This window comes from Drosophila hydei, unplaced genomic scaffold (genome assembly GCF_003285905.1).
Source record: "Drosophila hydei strain 15085-1641.00,03,60 unplaced genomic scaffold, DhydRS2 tig00008130-arrow-arrow-pilon, whole genome shotgun sequence".
Lineage (NCBI taxonomy): Eukaryota > Metazoa > Arthropoda > Insecta > Diptera > Drosophilidae > Drosophila > Drosophila hydei.
In genome coordinates, this window is record NW_022045839.1 from 123,766 (window position 1) to 144,107 (window position 20,342).

The 20,342-nt window shown below is 34.6% G+C and overlaps 1 protein-coding gene across 7 annotated transcripts in view; it reads left to right on the plus strand.

Annotated features, from left to right (window-relative positions):
* Nucleotides 1-20,342, plus strand: part of LOC111596986 (homeobox protein 5) — a 53,875-nt gene that overhangs the window by 12,155 nt on the left and 21,378 nt on the right. For all 7 annotated transcript variants that reach the window (XM_023311472.2, XM_023311471.2, XM_023311470.2 and 4 more), the window contains exon 3: nucleotides 13,672-13,728. The gene's annotated coding sequence lies outside the window, so the exon portion shown is untranslated. The remainder of the gene's footprint in view (nucleotides 1-13,671; nucleotides 13,729-20,342) is intronic.

Consider the following 20,342-nt stretch of genomic DNA (forward strand, 5'->3'; position numbering starts at 1 on the left):
TCTGACTCAGACGTTGCTGTTGTTGTTGTTGCCATGATAATGAGCATTTCTCTAGTTACTTTGTTGCTTTCTATGTACTCGACTCGAGTTGACTTTGTGTTTTGTTGTGAGTTTTTAATTAATTTTTAATACACTCGCACACACATTTCATTGACTCTCTCAGCTGGCCTGGCTACCTCGACAGCTACCTCGGCGCATTCATTATTAATTTTCCTTCATCATTTTTGTTTTTTTTTATTATTATTTTTTTTTGGGCAACGTACACGGGCCTTGCACGCCTTTTGCTGGAATGTGTGACCACAGCGGCCAAGGGGCCTCTGGCTCGAGTTGCCTTTTGTCCAATTTGTTGCCTGGCCATCAACAAATTTTTATTTTCTTTATATATACAGACGTCTACAGTGGCACCAAAGCTATAAATACCATAAAGATATGTTTATATTATAGATAAAATGATAGAATGAAACTATGAGATGAGTTATTGATTTATAATTTATTTATAAATTCTAATTAAGAGTATATATATATATATATATATATATATATTTGATATAAAAAAAAATATATATATGAAATATATATGCCAAGCATATAAAAATTTACTATATATGATATATATACGATGTCTTAGAAATTACTTTTCAACTTCTTAATTTTCAGCATTATTTATTTGCTTTCGACCCACTGTGCAGCTTTGTGATAAATGCAATTTTTTTATGCGCTGCCAGTTAGCTGATATCAGTATATACATATATGTATATATGTGTATATATATATATATATGTGCGCATATATGGCGCATATATACATAAAAGAATTAATAAATTGTAACATTAAATTGTTATGTTGGTCCGGTGGCCGCCCTGGGGGCGTGAGCGATTTGTCTTTGGTTAATTTCTGTTGCGCTGCTTCTTAAGCCTCGAAGTACCGCTAAGGCCGACTCAGATAGCTGCCCACAGGTCCTGGCCTCCATATATCAGACGCTCCAGTGTGTGTGGGCCAAAAAGAGCAGCGAGAAAAGAGTAAAAATAAAAATAATAATAAATGCAGACCCCTTCAGTTGGGGCTAATAAAGTAATTAAAGTCATGACACCGCATGATTTTTTATGGCTAAGAATCAGTTTTTTTTTGGGTCTCAAAGACTCTTTCGACTGTCAGTGGAGAGTCAAGGGAACATGGCATATGTAAGTCATGTGATTTAAATGTTCTGCTCGTTGTCGAGCGGCATTAGAGTTCGTTTTTGGGCCAACTCAGAGTTGGGTGATAAGTGATTGATAAGGCATCAAGATTCTGGGTATATGCTCACTGGGGGCGTGGCAAATAGGTCATAAATTTATATTCACTAGATCTACAGATTTCAGCTCTACAAATATATTCAGAATTATATAAATTTGCCTCATATTTTAGAGCTAGAATTAACAAGTCTTGCAAATGGATCTCAGTTGACTTTTTTTTTGGTGTAGAGTTATATAGACTAAGCTAGAGACTTGAAATTTGAAACTGAAACTGCTGTATACACTCAGGTGTTAAGTAGTAGAGCAACATATAGCCATATACATATACAACATATAGCAATTGGGGCGTGGCAAAGAGATGAAAACTGTATGTACAACAGCTGAGCAGCTCGAACAGTCAAATTTTGCTGATCCACAGATCAGTTAAAAATGGCATAGTTATATGTCACTTGATTGTGAAAAATTATATATATTTACTTTTATAGCTGATCTATATATATACAATATATTTGATATATGTGTATAATCACAAAGTGATCTATGCTAAACCTATAAGCTATATGCTGTGCCCACTGCTTTCTCTCTCTCTGAAAAGTTCTTATTTGTCATTTTCAAAGTTAAATCAAGTTCAAGTGTGTTTCGCTCGAAATTAGTTATAGTTAGCAATAATAGTTTTCACTTAATTTTCGCTTGCTGCAAGTGCAACACGTATTAATTTATTAAATTCCCTCAGCGCTGGGGGAAAGCTCAAAGAAGATGAAGCGAAATATAATCATGTCTTGGCTCTTGTTATTGTTTTGTGGCTTTTAAATGGGTTTTAAATATGCAATTGTTATTGTTTTTTATAGTCTGCGGCTTATGCTTACTTTTGTATTGTTGTTCAACTGTTAAATGTTTTACTTTCGCTCTTGTTTAATTGCCGCCTGCTCGCGATAATCATCATGCGGGCATGTGATAATGGCGTTCGTTATTTATGATGCGCAGTCACATTACCAAATGCGCACAGCTTCAGCTTTAGTTTCTGCTTCTGCTTCTTCTTGTTCAGCTGCTGCCCAGCTAATGGTCACGTTAATGCGACCGCAACGAGCGTGTGAACTTCATTACAAAATAACACAAAAAAAAAAAACAGAAACAAGAGAAGATAAAGCTCACGTGTTGCACAGTTGCTTCGTCTTACCTGTTAGAGTTTGCCAGGTGAAACAGCCGGAACAGCTGTGCTGGGTCAAGTTCATGCTAGCAATACTTTTTGCAGGCAATTACTAAAGGAATATTAAGAACAGTCACTAAAGTTAATTAATATTTGGTTTAGTTTAAATTAAAAATTTTATAGCTAAACGTTTGCTAAAAATTAGATATTTTTTAGCTAAATTATTACCTAAGACTAACTAGAAAAGCAAGAAATTTAAACTTATATAAAGCTTTGAGACAGCATAAATTAAAAAAAAATGTTTATAAATTTAATAATAATATAATATGAACTTTGGCAATAGCTTCAAAATTGTCATTAGAAATCTTTGGCAGACTGCGGCAAGACTGCGACAGACAGTAATTGGCTTTATGGCTCGCTGCAGTCAGAGGCTTTGACTTTTGCTTTTATTTTGATATTTTTAAAAATTAGAATCGTAAATTCGAGTTATCTATCAAATCATGTCATATTATTGTCTGCAAGCTCTAGCCATGCTCATCGCTAGTAAAGGCGACATGTTCTCGGTTGTTGTTTGATCTGCAAATGCAAGAAACTGTAAGCTCTAACTGAGTTCACCTTGAAACTAACGCACATAGGTAAATTGATAATATAGCATGAATTCTACTCTAGCTGCATATAGAAGCTAAGAGTCTAAGAAAGCTTTAAATGACTTTCGAATATGTAAATAAATAATTTAATAATAACAATTAATTAATATACTCGTATATGGTATAGAGTTCAATAAATACTTATATATGTATGCATATATATCTCCATATATATTCATATTTAAGTACACATTGAACTTTGTTCTGACAGCTTAGCGTTAGCCAATATTTGTGATTTATTCATGTCACTTGCAGTTTCTGCTTAAATTTGGCTGGCTTCAGTTTAATATTTGGTATACCCTATGAAAATGCCTAAGCAGGGTATTATGTTTTAGCTATAATTTATGTAAGAGGCAAAAGAAGCTGTGGCTAAAGACATAAACTTGATTAGGATCAGCAATCCAGTTGATCTAGCTCTGTTCTTCTATCAGTCTAGCTCGCTCTCTTTCCCTCTCCTTGTATAAGCCCATTAATCTGGAAGAGTATAAGATATATAGACCTATATGTAGTACTTTCTAGCGAGCACTTGTATTAATATTATGTCAATGCAATTTTAACTTTTATCAAGCCCATGAAATTAACTAAATCTATATCTAACTTTAGTTATTTGAGCTTATCTCTCGCAGTTCAAGAGCTGCACAATTTGGCTTATATTTTCAACGAATGATAAAGATTCCTCCACCTTTCCCATTTCCAAGCAAGACAAAAACGTGCTTCAGGGTATCTGCAAGTCGAGCAGCAATGCGCATTACCCAAATGTGCTACTGCAACAAGTTGCTGCTGCTCGATGCTCCAGAAAATGATTCCATTTAATTGCAATGCTAGTCGTTGGCTTTGTTGCCCCCGCGGCTTAATTGCAGCTGTCAGCGTTTTCAGGTAAACGCGTAAGTTGAAAACATTTTCAGCAATCGCCGTACGAACAAAAAACTGTTTAATTTCTTTGGCCAGTTGAGTTGAGTTAGTGGCTTTGGCCGGCCACAGCTGAATTGGGTCAGCAGAATGATGACAAGGAAATGTGTTAATGATAGTGAATGGCGTAATTAACCAGAAATTTTTCTCTTTGCGTTTTAAATGCGAATCGCTTGCCCGAAAACGTATTTATACGACGGTATCTTTTTCTGTTCAGGATTGCGAGAGCAGACAGAGGAAATGGCAGGAATACGTGACATAGTCGAACCAGTCAAGGAGAGCGCAAAAGTCCGTCAAGTTAAATATTGTACAAAAAATGAATGAAAAAATAAATGTGAATTAAAAATTATAAAATTAAATATAAGTAAATAAATAAACATAAATTAATTGCTATTAAAAAAGTTTAAAATTTTAATTTATTAATAAATAAATAAAGTGAGCAATAAACACATAAAAGTATAAAACAAAATCTTACTCATGCATAAATAAATAATAATAATTAAGTCATTAAATAATACAAGTTATAAATTATATTAAAAAATGTCAACATTAATAATTAATATTAATAAACATATACAAAAACATATAAATATTATAATAAAAAATTAAAGTAAATAAAAATGTTATCAACATATTTTATTTAAAAAAAAATATTTTTAAACAATTTATTTTAAATAAAAAAATTGTTGAAAGTTGAGCTAAAAAATAATTTATTATTTATTTGTAAAATTTTTATTCATATATATTTATTGCATGCAACAAAATTATTTTCAATATTAAATAGTTGACTTGACATATTTAATTAACTGATCTATTAAATTCAAGCTAACTTCAATTGTATTTTAAATATAAATAATTTGATTTCACACTAGCACTATTTGGAGTCAGCTAACAAATTTCTAGTTTATTGGGAATGTATTCAACTTAATTTTTATTCCTTCTATACACATCGAGAGTTCTTTAGAAATATGGAAATTTCTTTTCATTTCCCAGTCATATTTTCTAAATTTAGTAAACTTTGTTTTTGTTTTTGGTACACTCAAGACAGGTTTGTTCATATTTAGCTTAAGGCTTCACTGTAGGGTTTCTCTATTTTTGTATTTTGGGTATATAAATTTAATAATAACAGTTACAAATTATTGAGAGCCCGCGGCGAGAAACCCATTCAAAAATCATCAACAAATTAATGTCAAAATAATAACAAATTAACTGCGGCACACGCACATACAAAGATAGCTATACATATATGTATGTATAACAAGCAAACACACACGCACACAACGTAAATATGACAGTTGACAAACGGTAAAAACGTGGCCAACAGCAGCAGCAACAAACGCCAACAACGCCAACAACAATAATAACAAACTACAAACAACATTAGCCTCAGCTTAGCTTGACTTTATGACGTTGACAACTTTGAAAGGCGTCAACTTTGCAGGCAGCGCATGTTGAATGTTGTGTTTGTTGTGTTTGCAGTTGCTGCTATTAATGTTAACGGTTAATTGATGAATGTTAATGCTAATGTTATTGTTAGTGTTAATGCTTTTCAAAGAAAACCCAGGCCAGGTCAAAAAGGGAGCTGCCAGCCAATATGTTTAGCCGCGGGAACTAAAACTGAAACTGGAACTGGAACTTGAACTGGAACTGAAATTGTTTGAAGCGCGTGTCAAGATGACATGATAAATGAAGCGAATGTCAGCGCAATTGTAACGCGCAGTGCTAGAGCATGTGTTTGGTTGTCAAATTAACCTTTTAGAATTCATTTAATATTAATTATTTATGACGAGCATTAAGAGTTTGTACAGAACAAGTTGATGAACTTCAGCATTATGTTGCTGGACACTTTAAGATGGATGTAGATCAGTCCCAATATATGTAACAGGCAGAAGGAGACATGATGAACTCCATAGAGTATACATATATTCTCGATATTTGTGATATAGTTCTGTCTTTTCGTCCGTCTTATTGCTAAGTTTGAGAACAATTCAAAGAGTAAAGCTAAGATTCTCTAAAGCCATTCACATTATGGATATTCCGCTTCAAAAAATTGATTAAATTTAGATATATAAACAGATATTGAGTAATTTAAAGATAACTTGACTTAACTTGGTGAGTTGCTTATCAAGAACCCTAGAGAGAGATAAAGCACCTCCATTTGTGTCTACTTCCGCCCATCCACTTTCAAAATCTGTAAATATAGAATGTAAGCAGCATTATTAGTAAGGGTATCTCTTAGTCGAGCTAGAGCAGTTTTAAGTTTAATTTTATTTAGTATTGAGCACATTTTGTCTATGCTTCCTGAACATTCAGCATGGATAATTATATATCTATTCAATTTCTAAGCCGGCGAACTGCTGGCTTGCTCTACGCAATCATCCTTAATTGAGCGGAAGTACATAGATTTAACAACTCTTTCCTCGAGACATCAATCAAGTTGCGCGTCTATAGAATTTATATGCTTGACTCATCATTGAATTGAAATGTCTTGGATGGGTCTGGGCTGGGTTGGTTTGGGTTGGGTTTGCTTGGCTTTCCTCAATATTTGTTTGGCTTGTGCGACGCGCTTCCGTTTGTCGGTGTTCGATTGCTTGGACATCGGGGCAAATGCACTGCCAAGTCAAATAGTCAAATCTTTACACAAAGAGACTAACCCGTGGCACGGCGCACACATCGTAAGCCTTTCGAAGCCAAGTGCAAGTCGCAATCAAGTCGTGTTTCCGCTGGCAGACCCCAAAAAAGGCATTGAGCAATTATTGCTGTGGCTATGAAAAGCAAAAGCCAAAAGCAAAAAGCAAAAAGCAATAGCAGCAGCAGCAGCAATAGCAGCAGCAGCAGCAGCAATAACGACAACAACATTGTGTTTATATTGCGCCCACTAATATCCATGGGCCGGTCTCTTGTGAAAGGCAAAGACCGGTCAATAGCAGCAATAACAAATACAACATACAACTTATAACAGACAACAACAACAACAACAACAACATGCAACTTCAAATTGTCAACACTGCAGCACTTGCCGCACGGCTACGACTTGAACATCAACCTCAATGCCTTGCTCGGCGAGGTCTACGGCCTGCGAATGCGTCTATGACTCTTGTGACTCGAATTGGGATTTGGATTGGGCTCCGCAACGGGGACTTCCAGCTGCGTAGACAGCGCGCAGACATCGCCAGCAATTTCTGTTTGCAGTTCTCCAAAAAGAAAAACAGCCAAGCGAATAGGAGTCATAAGTTCGCGTCGCAGCACGCATACGCTGCAACTTGATCCAGCCACTAGTTAGCTTAACTAACTCAATTAGTGTCAAGCATGCAATGAGCTTATGAACACAACAAATCCAAAAGCAACAAACTTAGTCCAAAAACATAAATCAAATAAAATTTTATTATATAATATTATATTTTTTGACATATTAATTAATATTATATTTTTGACATTTTAGAAGATTTAAATATTAGCATTTTTAAATGTTATTAATTTTTAAATTTCACACAGATTTTTTTAAACTTTGTAATAATATTTTTACAAATGAATCAATTTTTTTTTTAGTTTTATTTATAAAAAAAAATTCAGTTGAATTAATTTTTTATAATTTTTATTTATAAAAAATTAATTTATTTTTGTATTTATTTTTAATATATATATATACAAATATATATATATATAATTAATGAATTAATTTATTTTTGTATTTATTTATATATATATGTATATATATACATATTAATTATTTTTTATTTAAACTAATTTAATTATTTACAAGTTTAAAAATTATAAACTTTAAAATTTTTAAAAATTCTATATATATAAAATTTTTTTTGTTTTTTAAATTGATTTTTAAAAGTTAAATAATATATGCAGACATTTATAATTGACATAGTTATGAATCAGCTAAACTGAATCATTGAAAATTTATGGTTATCTCTGCAGACTGAAAGACATAGTCAATATGCTCTGTCAGTGGCTATCAAAAAATCATTGCAGTTTTTTGGTCGCGTCTTTTTATTATTTTTTATTTTTTTTTTGTTTTGTTTTTGGCATGCGCCGCGTGAAAAACGAAATGAAAAGTTGTCGATGGTTGTTGCTGGCGTTGTCGATGCTGCCGTTTGCCGTTTGCCGTTTGTTGCTGTTGTTGTCCATGTTGCAGCCGTGGCCAGCTTGCCGGCTTGTGCTGAAGGCTGCAATGCCAGCAAAAAGCATTTGAAAATGGAAAGTCGTTGTTGCTGCCGCTTGCCGTCGTTGCAGTTGTTGTTGTTGTTGATTTCGTTGATTTTTCGGCTGGGCAGCAACCGGTTGCATTTGCCAACATTAGAGCAAATGCAATAAGCTGTTGCCGTTGCTTGTTGCTTGTTGCTGTTTCCATTGCTGTTGCTGTTCCTATTGCTGCCATTGCATATTTGTATTATTTTTATTAGTTTTAGATTTATTATTTGTGTATCTTTGGCGGTTTCGCTGCTAATTGGCTGCCAAACTGCAGCACAAAGTAGGAAAAATCAAAAATAAGAACGTCGCAATCGCCAACTTTGCAATACTCTGTTAGTGCAGCAGCTGAAGACAGGTGGAAAAAGGTGCAAAGGTGCTAAAGCAGCTCATGGGCTAACTTTTTTGTAGAAGTATATTGGCTTGATCTTTAATGCAGTTCTTTCATATCTCTCTTTCTCTGACTCTCTTACTTTGACTCTCTATCTGAATTTCTAACTACCTCGCCCTCATTCTCGCTTTAGCTCTCGGTCTTTATCTCTCGATCTCTTGCTCTCTCTCTCTCTCTTTGTCTCTATCTATACATTCCTTAGTAGTTCAATCTCTCTAAGTCTGTCTCTGTCTATATACTCCTTTCTTTTTCACTCTCGTTCTTTTTATATGCCTTAAGCTCTCTCCTTTAATTTACTCCTTCGATGCTGTCTGGTTCTCTCTAGCTGTCTCTCTCTATTCCAGGAGCTGCTTCACTCTGTCACCCAAAAACCAATATACCCTTTTAAACAATCAAGCAAAGAGCATATGAAAAATGTTGTAAGCGGCTGTTAGAAAATTTTTATTGCAAATCTTTGGGATACCATGAAAAACCTGTAGACTGCCTATGTATGTGTGCTTGACAGCTCTTATGAAAGCGAAAGTATGAAATTTGTACTTCGGTAAAAAGCGAAACCCCCTCAACTATAATAAAACATACCGAGAAACAACAAACACCAACCGCCTGGCAAGTGGTCCATAAAGAGCTGTCATTAAGCTGTGGCGAGCCGTGAATAGAAATTCGCAACTCTTCGCCGATGTTATATAAGCAAAATGCCATAAACCAACTATAACTTATTCAAATTGCTAATCCATAATTTGAGAAACTAATAAACTGATTTATGCATAGCATATATATATAGTATATCTATATATATTTGGCGATACTTTTATGGCAAGCGATAGGCGGGCTTAATTTGGGAACTTCGACTTCATAATTAATGTTCGAATAATTATCAAGTTTTTAAAGTTTGATTTAAGCTTAATTAAAATTTATTATGATTGAGAAAATCTGAAAAATACTAGGTATATATGGTATACTAGAGTATATATAGCATAGTAAATTATATTGGCTCTAGCAAATACCTTTTTTGTCTATAATTATTTCTTAATATTTTTTTTATTTATGTTTAGAAATCGCAAATATGGCATAGGTTCATATATGTGTTTTTTTTTATTATTATTATTTAAAAAAACAATTTAGGCTTTAAGCTGTTGACCGTGACAGATTTTTTTGTTATTTCATCAAGTTGGCTTTGGCATATAGGAAATTTGAGATTTGTTTTGAAGTTTATTTTAATGTTCAGAGTGGGCTTAGTGTGAATATGAACAATGGAAGAAGCTAACTAAGCAATTATAAATAATAGGTAATAAAAGATTAAATTTAGTAATAAACAAATTAAAACAAACAATAGAAATTAAATGGATTTGTCACATGTTCTATTGATATGGAAGAGATATTTACAGAGATTGTGGACAGGCAAAGTTTCTATACTAACTTAATATATATAATTGATATATATTTATATATATATATAATGTAAAAAAATATATTCTATCTATATCTATATCTATGTCTATATCTATATCTATATCAATATCTATATCTACCACCTACAACCCTTAATACAATCCTCAACTCTTCTACGCACTTTCATCAGCAGCTGTAGCTGAACAATTTCACCTGCGCATCTTCGCGAAACACTTATCAATAAAAGTATGCGCCTACATAGACAAGTATACATGTGTAACTATAAACAGTTACAGATGCCCACACGCACTCGCAGAGTAGTTGTGGATGCTTCAAGTGTCTATGCAGCTTATTCACTTGAGCATTCGATTTAATTCATGAGTATTACGCGTATTTCTGTCGATCATGACGCTTTTGCTGTTAAATGATTTTTTCTTAACTTTCACTTGGGAGAGAGACGTCTCGCTGCTTGTCTGTCTGCCTGTTTATCGATAGACGGCATTAATTAAAACATTATATTCACATTATTAATTCAGTCGATATGCGTCTCTTTCTTCTTCTTCCTCCTCTTCACCATCTTTTCCACGCAATTCATGGTGTGAACATTTACTTTACAGCTGCAACTCTCTGAATGTTTCGTTGTTTTTTGCGCTAATTTTTCGCACTTGGCAATGACGCCGTTTGCTGGGTTCACGCCTAACGGTTTTCGTTGGTATGGGAAATGGGGAAAAGCGTTAAGGAAAAGCGACAAGTGCAGACAATGGCCAAACGAACAAGCAAACAAACAAACAACATTAACTACAGTTACCCATATATAAAGCTTAACCTTCAGTTTCCGTATAAAAATTTTCCGTTTCACGAACTGTTAAATTATATAATTCCAAATGCATTTGATTAATGGCATTAGGAAATGCTGAATAAATGCACAAGAGGTATTTAAAAGTCTGCAAATATAATAATAATATAATAAATATAAATCAAAAATATATAACAAAAGTTATATACGATTAGCTTTATAAATAAAAAAGGAACAACTGGCAGACACAAGCGAATTTTCTCTGTCTTTGCGCTTATAATTTCCAACTGGTTTTAGCATAAATTTACTCTTCGAATTTTAGTTTAAATATTTATTTTTTATTCTTTATTCAGATTAATTGCAGTTTTATAGTCAAGCAACAGAAAATTTCGTTTCAAATTTGACGAAGAATTTTCTTTTACTTGGAGTTTTTTTGTTGCAATTGCTTTTGGCCATAGTTGCTGGAGGCACACATAAATCAGAAACTTCATTAAGACAACTGCCAAAATCTATGAATATAAATCTAAGTGCAGTGTCCAATCGCTGCTCCATGCGCCTCCTTGTTAAAGCCAATGCCAACTACGTGACGACCCCATGTGCTGAAATTATAGCAAAAGTGCAAAACAACGGCAACTGGCAGCCAGGTAAACTGGCCAACTGGGCAAGTGGGCAAGTGGGCAACTGGCACCTGGCAGTTGGCAGTTGGCAGCCAGCGAAATAAATAACTCAATTTAGGAAAAAGTGTTAACTTGAAATTTGCCAATAAATCAATGGACAGGCCGGGGCATGGCATGGCACGGCGTGGTGAGGCGAGGCGAGGCGAGGCATCTTGTGATTAGCAGCCGAACGCGCAGCCTGGCGATTGCTAATCTACAGCAACTCCTTAAACGCTCTGCCCGCCTCAGTACGAGTCAGTTTTGAAAAGCGGAAGACTTTTCAATAAGCTTGGCCAAAATCACAACCCAGCGATGCCAAACTCCAAGATTGGGCAGCCGTCACTTGGCACTTGGGGCTGACAGACAATAAACTCTGTGATTTTTTTCTGCCTGACTTTTTATTTCCTCCTAAGCCGCCGTCTCTGTGGCCAGCAGCTCTTGTTGTTGTTTCTTTTATTTTAATTTGCCGTTTCTGTTTTTTTTTCTTGTTTTTTTTTCAGTGCCGTCAAAATAATTTGGCTCACTTCACGCCTGTCAGACGCGAAACTCAGATCTTTATCGCGCATCACACGCTGCCCGCTTCATGATTTTACAAATAAACTTCAATTAAATTTTGATTGAAACGAATGTAATTGTCCGAGCTGTCCGAGACGTCAACATTTCTCCAATAGCGGCCGCTCGCCTTAATTTAAATAACTGTTTAGCCCTTGCTCACAACTGTTATACTCGTACTCATGCTCATGTATATGCGTAGCTTGAGGTCGATTCGGATTCTGGTTATGTAAATCGCCTTTGACATGCTGCCTCAGCTGCGTCCAGACTGATTCCGAACTGAATGCGACTTGTTGTTCTTTTGACAAATCTAGCAATATGCTAGTTGAGAACTGTTATACTTGTATATGCTCAAAGTCAATCTGATGCTAGTTAGACTTATTCCCAGGCGTATTTAAAATCTTGAGCTTTTGACTTATTCCTCAATATATTGGCTCAGAACTGCTTGCTAATATGTGTTATACATCTTAATTGATTGCGAATTAAATTCATCTTCTAATTCTTTTGCTGGCTCAGAACTGTTATACTCGTATATGTGTACATGATATGCTTAGAACTGTTATACTGGTGCAATGTCTAAACTGATTCAGATTCCGAGTTCTGTTCTTTTAGCACTCTAGTTCAAATGTGCTTAACTACTGTTATACTTCCCTGGCCTGATTCACATTTTGACTGGGTTATGGGAATCACTAGTTCCGAGCTCGGATTCTAGTTCCTTTGACATGCCGCACTGATTCCAATTGGAACTTTGTTTCTATTTACTAATTCTTCGAACTGCTAGGTTAGAAGTGTTTTACTGGACTACATCTAATCTTATTTGGGTACTTTAGCTACTTTACTTGATTTATGATTCTGTTTGCGGAACTTTTGATATGCTAGTTCCCATGTGTTATACTTTATAATTATATTCTGCTGCTGGTTCTTTTGACAAATGCCTTAAAATGCTACTGCAGATAAATTGCACTCATATATCATATAACTATACCAATTGCGAATCGGAATCCGATTCTGGTTCAGCCTGACTATACTGATGTAGCTCATAGATTGCTTCCGATACAACCAGACTGATTCCGATTTGGATGCTCGTTCTTAGCACGCTGGTTCGCAATCAGCAGTGTGCCAATATGAAATAAGTATATGCAGTTTATATGTATATATATACATATATATCTTTATGTATATAGCTTAAATCCAACCGGTTCTTGGCTTCTCGAGCCGATATTATTATGCTGTAACCGGTTTGCGTGCCGCTTATATATATATCTTTTTTTTTTTTAATTTTATTCTCTGCGTTTAAAATATTTTGTTGTTGTGTTTTTGTATTTTGTGAAATATTTTGTTTGCATTTTAAGCGCATTTGACACACCGGCGCGGAGTTTGGTTCAAAGTTCCGCTCTCCAGTTCATCTGCACAGATTCGTTAACTGTAAAAACTGTTTTGTTTTTCGTTTATCTCTTAAGCTCTTGTGCTCATTTCGTATGGCAAATTTAGTATAACGGGCTGCCGGCTCGTTCAGTGCTTTGTTTGATTACAGCATAAACATTTCACGCTCTCAATAAATTGTGTAAACGCGTCTATTGTCTTTGGCGTATTGAACAGGTGCCGCGGTCATTAGCATAATGCAAATCGATTTCAAGCTCGGCTAATACATAAGAGAATTATTGCTCGTCAGTTAAGTTAAAAGACAAAAGCATTTTAGATCAAGTATAGCCTCGGCAAGTGTCCAATAATCTATTATTTCTTTTCTTTCAGCTTTTGCTATGCTCTTTGACTCTGGCTATCGATATCCACATCAGCATCCCCTCAGAGGTAAGCAAAACATTTGCTAATTTACTTAAGAAACGGTTTATTTTTGTTTATGAAGCAATTAAAATGGCATTTGAAGCCAATTGTTAATGTTAATATTTGATTTCACTCAGTGCGCAGCCATTAGGCAGCAAATAAACAACAAAAATCTTTTTCTTTCCGCATTTGGGACAAGTTTCTTGAAATGCAATGGGGAAGTCTACGAATGTGGAAAATATGATCGATAAACTTAGCTACTTAATGATTGGCGGAAATATTGAAACTAGTCGAAATATTTGACTATTCGTTTAAGCTCTTATGAGGTCAGAGTTTTTAGTTTTTAGTTGATATCGGCCACGCTCCAGTTAAAGCAAAATCAAATTATCAAAGCTTGAATGGTTAGGGACAGCGGAATTGACTTTCCAAACTCTCTTTAACCTCTCTTTACTGCACTGTTGCCTTAGCCGTTCTACTGCTGCTCCTCCACCACTCGGAGACCGCCTTTCCATTCCATTATTTGTGGTTCTGCTCAAATGCACATAAACAACTTGGGCCAGTTGAACGTGTTGGTTGTTAAAACTTGAGAAAACTTGACAAATGACAAATTTAGCGCAAAAAAAAAAAAGAAAAGTAAAGAAAATGTAAAAGCGAGAAGAAGCAGTGAACGTTTAAAGCGAATGGAAAATTGCCGCTGAAGAAAAGTGAAAATCTACGAAAATTAAATCGTTGCGAAAAGTGTTGAAAAAATTTAATAAAAATAATTACCAAATCAAGCTTGAAATGGGCGTCAAGTGAAATCGATGAAGCGATTTGAGAGTGAATTGAAATAGAGTTTGCCTAAGGGTTCAGTCACGAGGGAAATATTATATGGTATTAGACTCCACTACATATAGAATTATGAATAAATATATATTTTTTAATAATCTTGAGCTGCTGACATCTGCATCATTCCATCTCAGCTACAGCACCTACATTTCCTTTCGACCTTTTCTTATACTAACTTTTGCCACAATAGTTTTTTTTTAATTTTTATTATCTTTTAGTTACTATAACTATACTAACTTCACTGAACTCTTTGCTGAACTGAAAAGTACTCGAAAAACTTGACAACTTGAAGTGATATTGCTTTTCTATTCTAGTTTTGTATTCAGATTTGGCACGCCAAAAAGAGCTGAGGAAAAGCATTTTCTTGATTTTATATTAATGAATTTCATTCAATTTTGTTGGCCATGCTTAAAGAGTGTAATATTTAGTGTCTACTTTCTTTTGGCAATCAAGTATGTTTCTAGGTTTGCTTGGAAAGTTTTCTTTATTTAAAAAATATTTAGAAAATATTTCAGATATTTTAATATATTTTCTATTTGATTTATTTATTATATTAAATATTTAAAAAATATTTTTAAAAGTGCTTAACATTTTAACTATTTTCCAGCACACATCAAGTTTTTTAACCTTTAAACTTTATGTAAAAAAGTTCTCTATGAAAGTTGATCAATAACATATAAACGATTTATATATAATTTATTAAAATATTTTGATATTTGATTTTTGCCTCTAAGTACCTGTTCCATAGATTTCCACACAGTCGATGAACATTCTTCTTATGTCATCAGCTGGAAACACGCAGTCAGCATTTCTTGAAGGAATCTGCTCTGATTAACTGCTGTTTGCAGTCGTATACCTTATATCATTGACTTTCATTTGATGCATGAAAAAAAGGGACACTTAAATGGGATGAGTCAACAATTTTCATTCAGTATTCCGACAGTCCCATGAGTCAAGTCGTGCGCAGACTTTCAACAAGCAAAACAAATGGTCGAAGAAATTAATTCTTAAATGATTTTTTTTCTGTTCGTGGACTTAAATAACTCTTTAACTCTTTAGTGTTCCTCTTTGCCTACTCAGGTCTTTGTGGCACTATCGCAGTCATTATTTTTGTAGCTATTTATCTTAGCAGTGCCCCAGGCGACCTCAGTTCCATTCTCAATCATTATTTTGGCCAGCTTTATTGAAGTTCTCTGAGTTTTCATTGTTTGCCACTTGCTTTGTCCGATTCGAATTCGTTTCATTTTTCTTTATTTTTTTTTTTTGCATTCATTTTTCTCTTTATGTTGTCAACACAATTAAAGCAAATTGCCAATTGTTGTCTAACACCTTTTCTGTTGTTCAAGCGAAACAAAAACATATTTGGTAAAATCATAAATAAATTTGTTACACTTTTTTTCCTTTTAGATTTTTTATTATTATTTTATTATTTTTAGTGCGTGGCCCGCAGCTTTATTAAAAAATGCAAATCTCGCAGCTATTTCGAAAGGTTTTCAAATTTGAATTCATAGATCGAAGAGCAAAGCTTTTAGTAGGCGTCTCACGGCACTCAACGTCTGCTGCTCGATTGTGTTAGCAGCTCGGCTAGGAAAATGTTCTAGACGACTTTCACACACACACACACACAGAGCGACTTATTCTATTGAATGAACATCATTGAGCACTTTCTAAGCATCTTTTAAATATAGAAAATCATTGCGCTTGACGCAGGTATTCTCTTTGTAGTGAATCACGTTCGCATTTTCCAAATCAAAATGGCTTTAATTAACAATTTATGCGCAGCCCGGTATTTAGTTATTATTATATATATATATATGTATGTGTCTACTCTACCACCGTCAAGCCCTCAATTTGATGCCTCATCATCATCATTACGATCATCATCCGCTGGCCAGTCTTCGCATCGATTCTTAGCTCTATAATCATTAGCTACTGTTGCCTGGGCTCTACGCTGTGCCGTTGTCAACCTTGCCGCCTCTGAACATTCTGTCCAGTCATGCTTAATTATTATGATTATCAATGTTTTATGCTCTATAATTGCCGTTGGCTGCCGTGACTGGGTTCTTCTGGGGCGTCAGCAACGTCGGCAGTGTCCAGCCCCAAAAACTGGGCCGTCTGACCAGCCCAAAGTGTTTTAATTGTCAAGTTAGGACTAAGTTCGAGCTGTTCACATTTTATATTGGTGCTTATATTGGTTACGTATGTTGCGAATGTGCTTATGCAATCGCTCTTGGCCATTATATTGAATATGTATATCTAAGTCTGGCTAACAGTCAGCTTAACACAAGCCACCAACCAGGCACAGTGGCTGAGCCAAGTCGCAATACACTCGGCAACAACTCTAATTACACTGTGCAACAAGTTTAACACAACTTTTGCGGCTGCTCAAGGCCCAAGTCGGAAGTTTTGTTGACATTTAAATGTATTCTCAAATGTGAAACATAGCTTAAATATTTGTATAAAAAACTATCAAAAAAATTAAATTTATTTTTGCCTTGAATCAAATCAATTTAGCTGCAGTAAAATTATTTAAAATTCTTTTAATATATTATAATAAATATATTCACAAAAAATAAACATATTTTAAACAAATTGATTTAGATTATTAAAACTCTTAAACATTTTTTAGAAACAAAAAAAATATATATGTATATATCTAAAAACTCTAAATTAGCATTTAAAATAGTTTTTAAACTATTTTTTTATATATGAAATTATTTACCAAAACAAAAACGCATAAATAACATCAAGTGTTTTTTATAATAATTTGTTTTGGTTTTTTTTACAAAAAGATAAACTAAAATTAAATTAAATAAAAAAAGAACTCATAAATAAAATTAAAGCTAATTTTTGTACTATTTTTTTTAAGCTCATAAATAATATTTACAGTATTTTCGACGCTTAAGCTAAGTGCACAATTTTTTCTACAATTCCGACAGAAAAATTAATTTATATAACATTAAAAGTGCTTTTAATATTAATTAAAACTAATTGCGAGTTGTTAGTCTGTTGATGAGGACAATGAGACAAAAGAGCATAGAATCTCTATGCAATGTTTGTTTGCTGCTTGAAAGCTTTTGCATAGAAGATGAAGTTTCTTGGAATATTAGCGAAACAGTCCATCTGCTGCCCTTTTGATTATGCCATAAATCAAGTTGAATATGATTATACGATATTTATTAATATAACATCAAATTACTTTGACCCTCAGTATTATCTGGGCTTTTAATCAAATGCTGCTTCATTAGATTATTCTGAAAACTACAAATCAAAATAGTTTTTGAATTCAAAAACGAGTTTTCAAAACAAAAAGCGCAGACAAAGGAGACAGCTCCAATGCGCAGCCATTTTCAAAAACCTTCATTAGCAAACTAGTTAGAAACATACATTGAATTAGTAATTAGTTTAAGTAACTTATATATAGATATATATGAATAAGACAAGACAAAAATTGGCAGATGGAAAAATAGGCATATGCCAGGGCATGTGTTCAGAGTGTTTATAGAAAAACCCAAGTTTTGATAAGCCTAATTCGAATTTTCGAATTCAATACTTTGCACTTTTTAACCACTGTGCGCACTGCCGCATTCAACTGGCAGACGCATCGCAATGCAGGCCAGTCAGGCAGTCAGTCGTTCAGTTCAGTTGGCTCAAAGCTTGGCTAGGCGAGGCTGGGCTAGTGTTGCTCTGTTACCATGTCCGAGCGTCCATTCAGGTGTCCGGGCAGGCGTGCATTTAAATTTATTATGTAAGCCACACAGTCTATGCCACAAGCAAGAGCAAGCAGTGCCCCAACCAGAGTCACAGCCTCCCAGCCGCCGAGTCGCCCTGTCGCGCGCCTCGCATCCAACGCCACCGACGCTGTCGCAGCGTTTGTTGCTGCAATCTTTAAAAATCTCGCGTACTCATCAACAACATTTCAAAGTGAACGTACATCAAAGTGGATGCCAGAGCCAACTTCAAGCGCTGCTTGAACAAGAAGGTGTATCATACAAAATCGCAAAAACTATCTAAACAGGAAACCCTGCAACAACAACAACAACAACTGCAGGTGGAGGAGGCGCTGGCAGCGGCGGCGGCGGCAGCAACATTGAGAAAATTAAAACAAAATGTTGTCGTCTATGGCTATGCTCTAAGCTACCTCCGCCTGCTTGATCCTGTCCTCTGCTTAAGTAGATGTTGCTGCTGTTTTTTTATGTTGCTGCTGTTGCTACTGTGTTGCTGGCTGTGTCGGCTACTGTATGCTGTTTTGTTGCCTTAACACTTTGCACAAATATTATTGCTGCTGCTGCTGCTGCGCCTGATGTTGCCTTTGGGCCACAGCAGCAACAACAACGACATCATATTTGATGGATTGCAGGTCTGTCGTGAGCAACTCAAACGTCTGCAACGACTGTGAAATGGCAGCTACTTTTTTGTTATACTTTTTTTGGGCCACCTTTTGGGCGTGTTCCATGTGGCAAAACTTGAGACAGACACAAGACACAAAAATTTGATCTCTTTGCACGTTTTGAAGGTCACTCAAAATGTTAGGAAACTGAAGACCAGACAGGCAACTCCAACGAACGACTGTAGGCTGTTTTTTAGTTTTTGTTTTATAGACCCACACTCACTTGAGTGCGCGCACTTTATGTAAGACTCGAGGAAAAATCATAATCAAAATTGTTGAAGCGAGCACAGTGCCAGCGTTTTGTTTACATTGCTGCTGTGAGCTGCGAGCTCTGAAAATAAATTTGAAAAATCTCAAATTGTTTGGGCGCGCCAGACAGCGAGCTGATAATAAAGTCGAGATGTGAGCCGCTGACATTGAGTAGAGCCTCAAATAGTGGCACACTTTTGTAGCGTCGCCGCCAAAAAAAAAAAAAAACGAAAGACTTAGGCAACGAACTTGATAATAAAAATTCGTTGCATGTTTGTTAAAGAAAATCATTTAGTCACGCATTCGGCTAAGTAAACACAATGCAGCTGCATTTGTTCATTAGCATCGCTATGAGAACTAGTCTTAATCACAATTATTGTACAAATGGAGAATTATTTCTTCAAAGCAAGAACATAGCACATAAAATAGCAACAACATGTAGAAGAAAGTTTATATTTACTTATTTATTATATATATTATATGTTATATGATATATATATATATATATATATATATATATTATATATTTATAGCATATATCACAACTTTTTCCAAAAAGAACTAAATTTTATTTGTGTAAGTCTTACAGATAACTACAGCTATATAAATATAACTATATAGAAATAATTTTTTATTTATAAATATATTTGTTTTACTTTTACTAAAGAAGGGAAATCAAATAAGAAATGCCCCATTTTAACTGCTACAAATACGTGTTTTGTTGGTTAAATATATAATTTATTAAAAAAAAGCGTTATAAATAGAATCTGCAACAGGTGCGACAGCTGCATAGCTGCAGAGCTGCATAGAAGAAACAATCTGCAGCAACAGGTCTTAAAAAAAATAATCACAATAATTTTCAACTCAAATGAAGCAACGAATTGTGTTGCAAGCAAAAAAATGTGGCACAAATGGAAAGAAGAAACAAACTTAACTGACATTGCAATTTGTGTGCATACAAAGAGGAGGAAAAAGTATGTTAAGACAAACGGAAGTTGATCCATAGATACATAGCTATAAAGATATGTATGTCTATACGTAAATACAACAAAGATACGTGAATAAACTATAGATACTACGAAGATTCACAGTAAAGATGATCGATGTAAACAGCGGCACGTTGGCGTAGTAACATCAGAGCTTGAAGTTTAGTAATATTCTGGCATTACTTAAT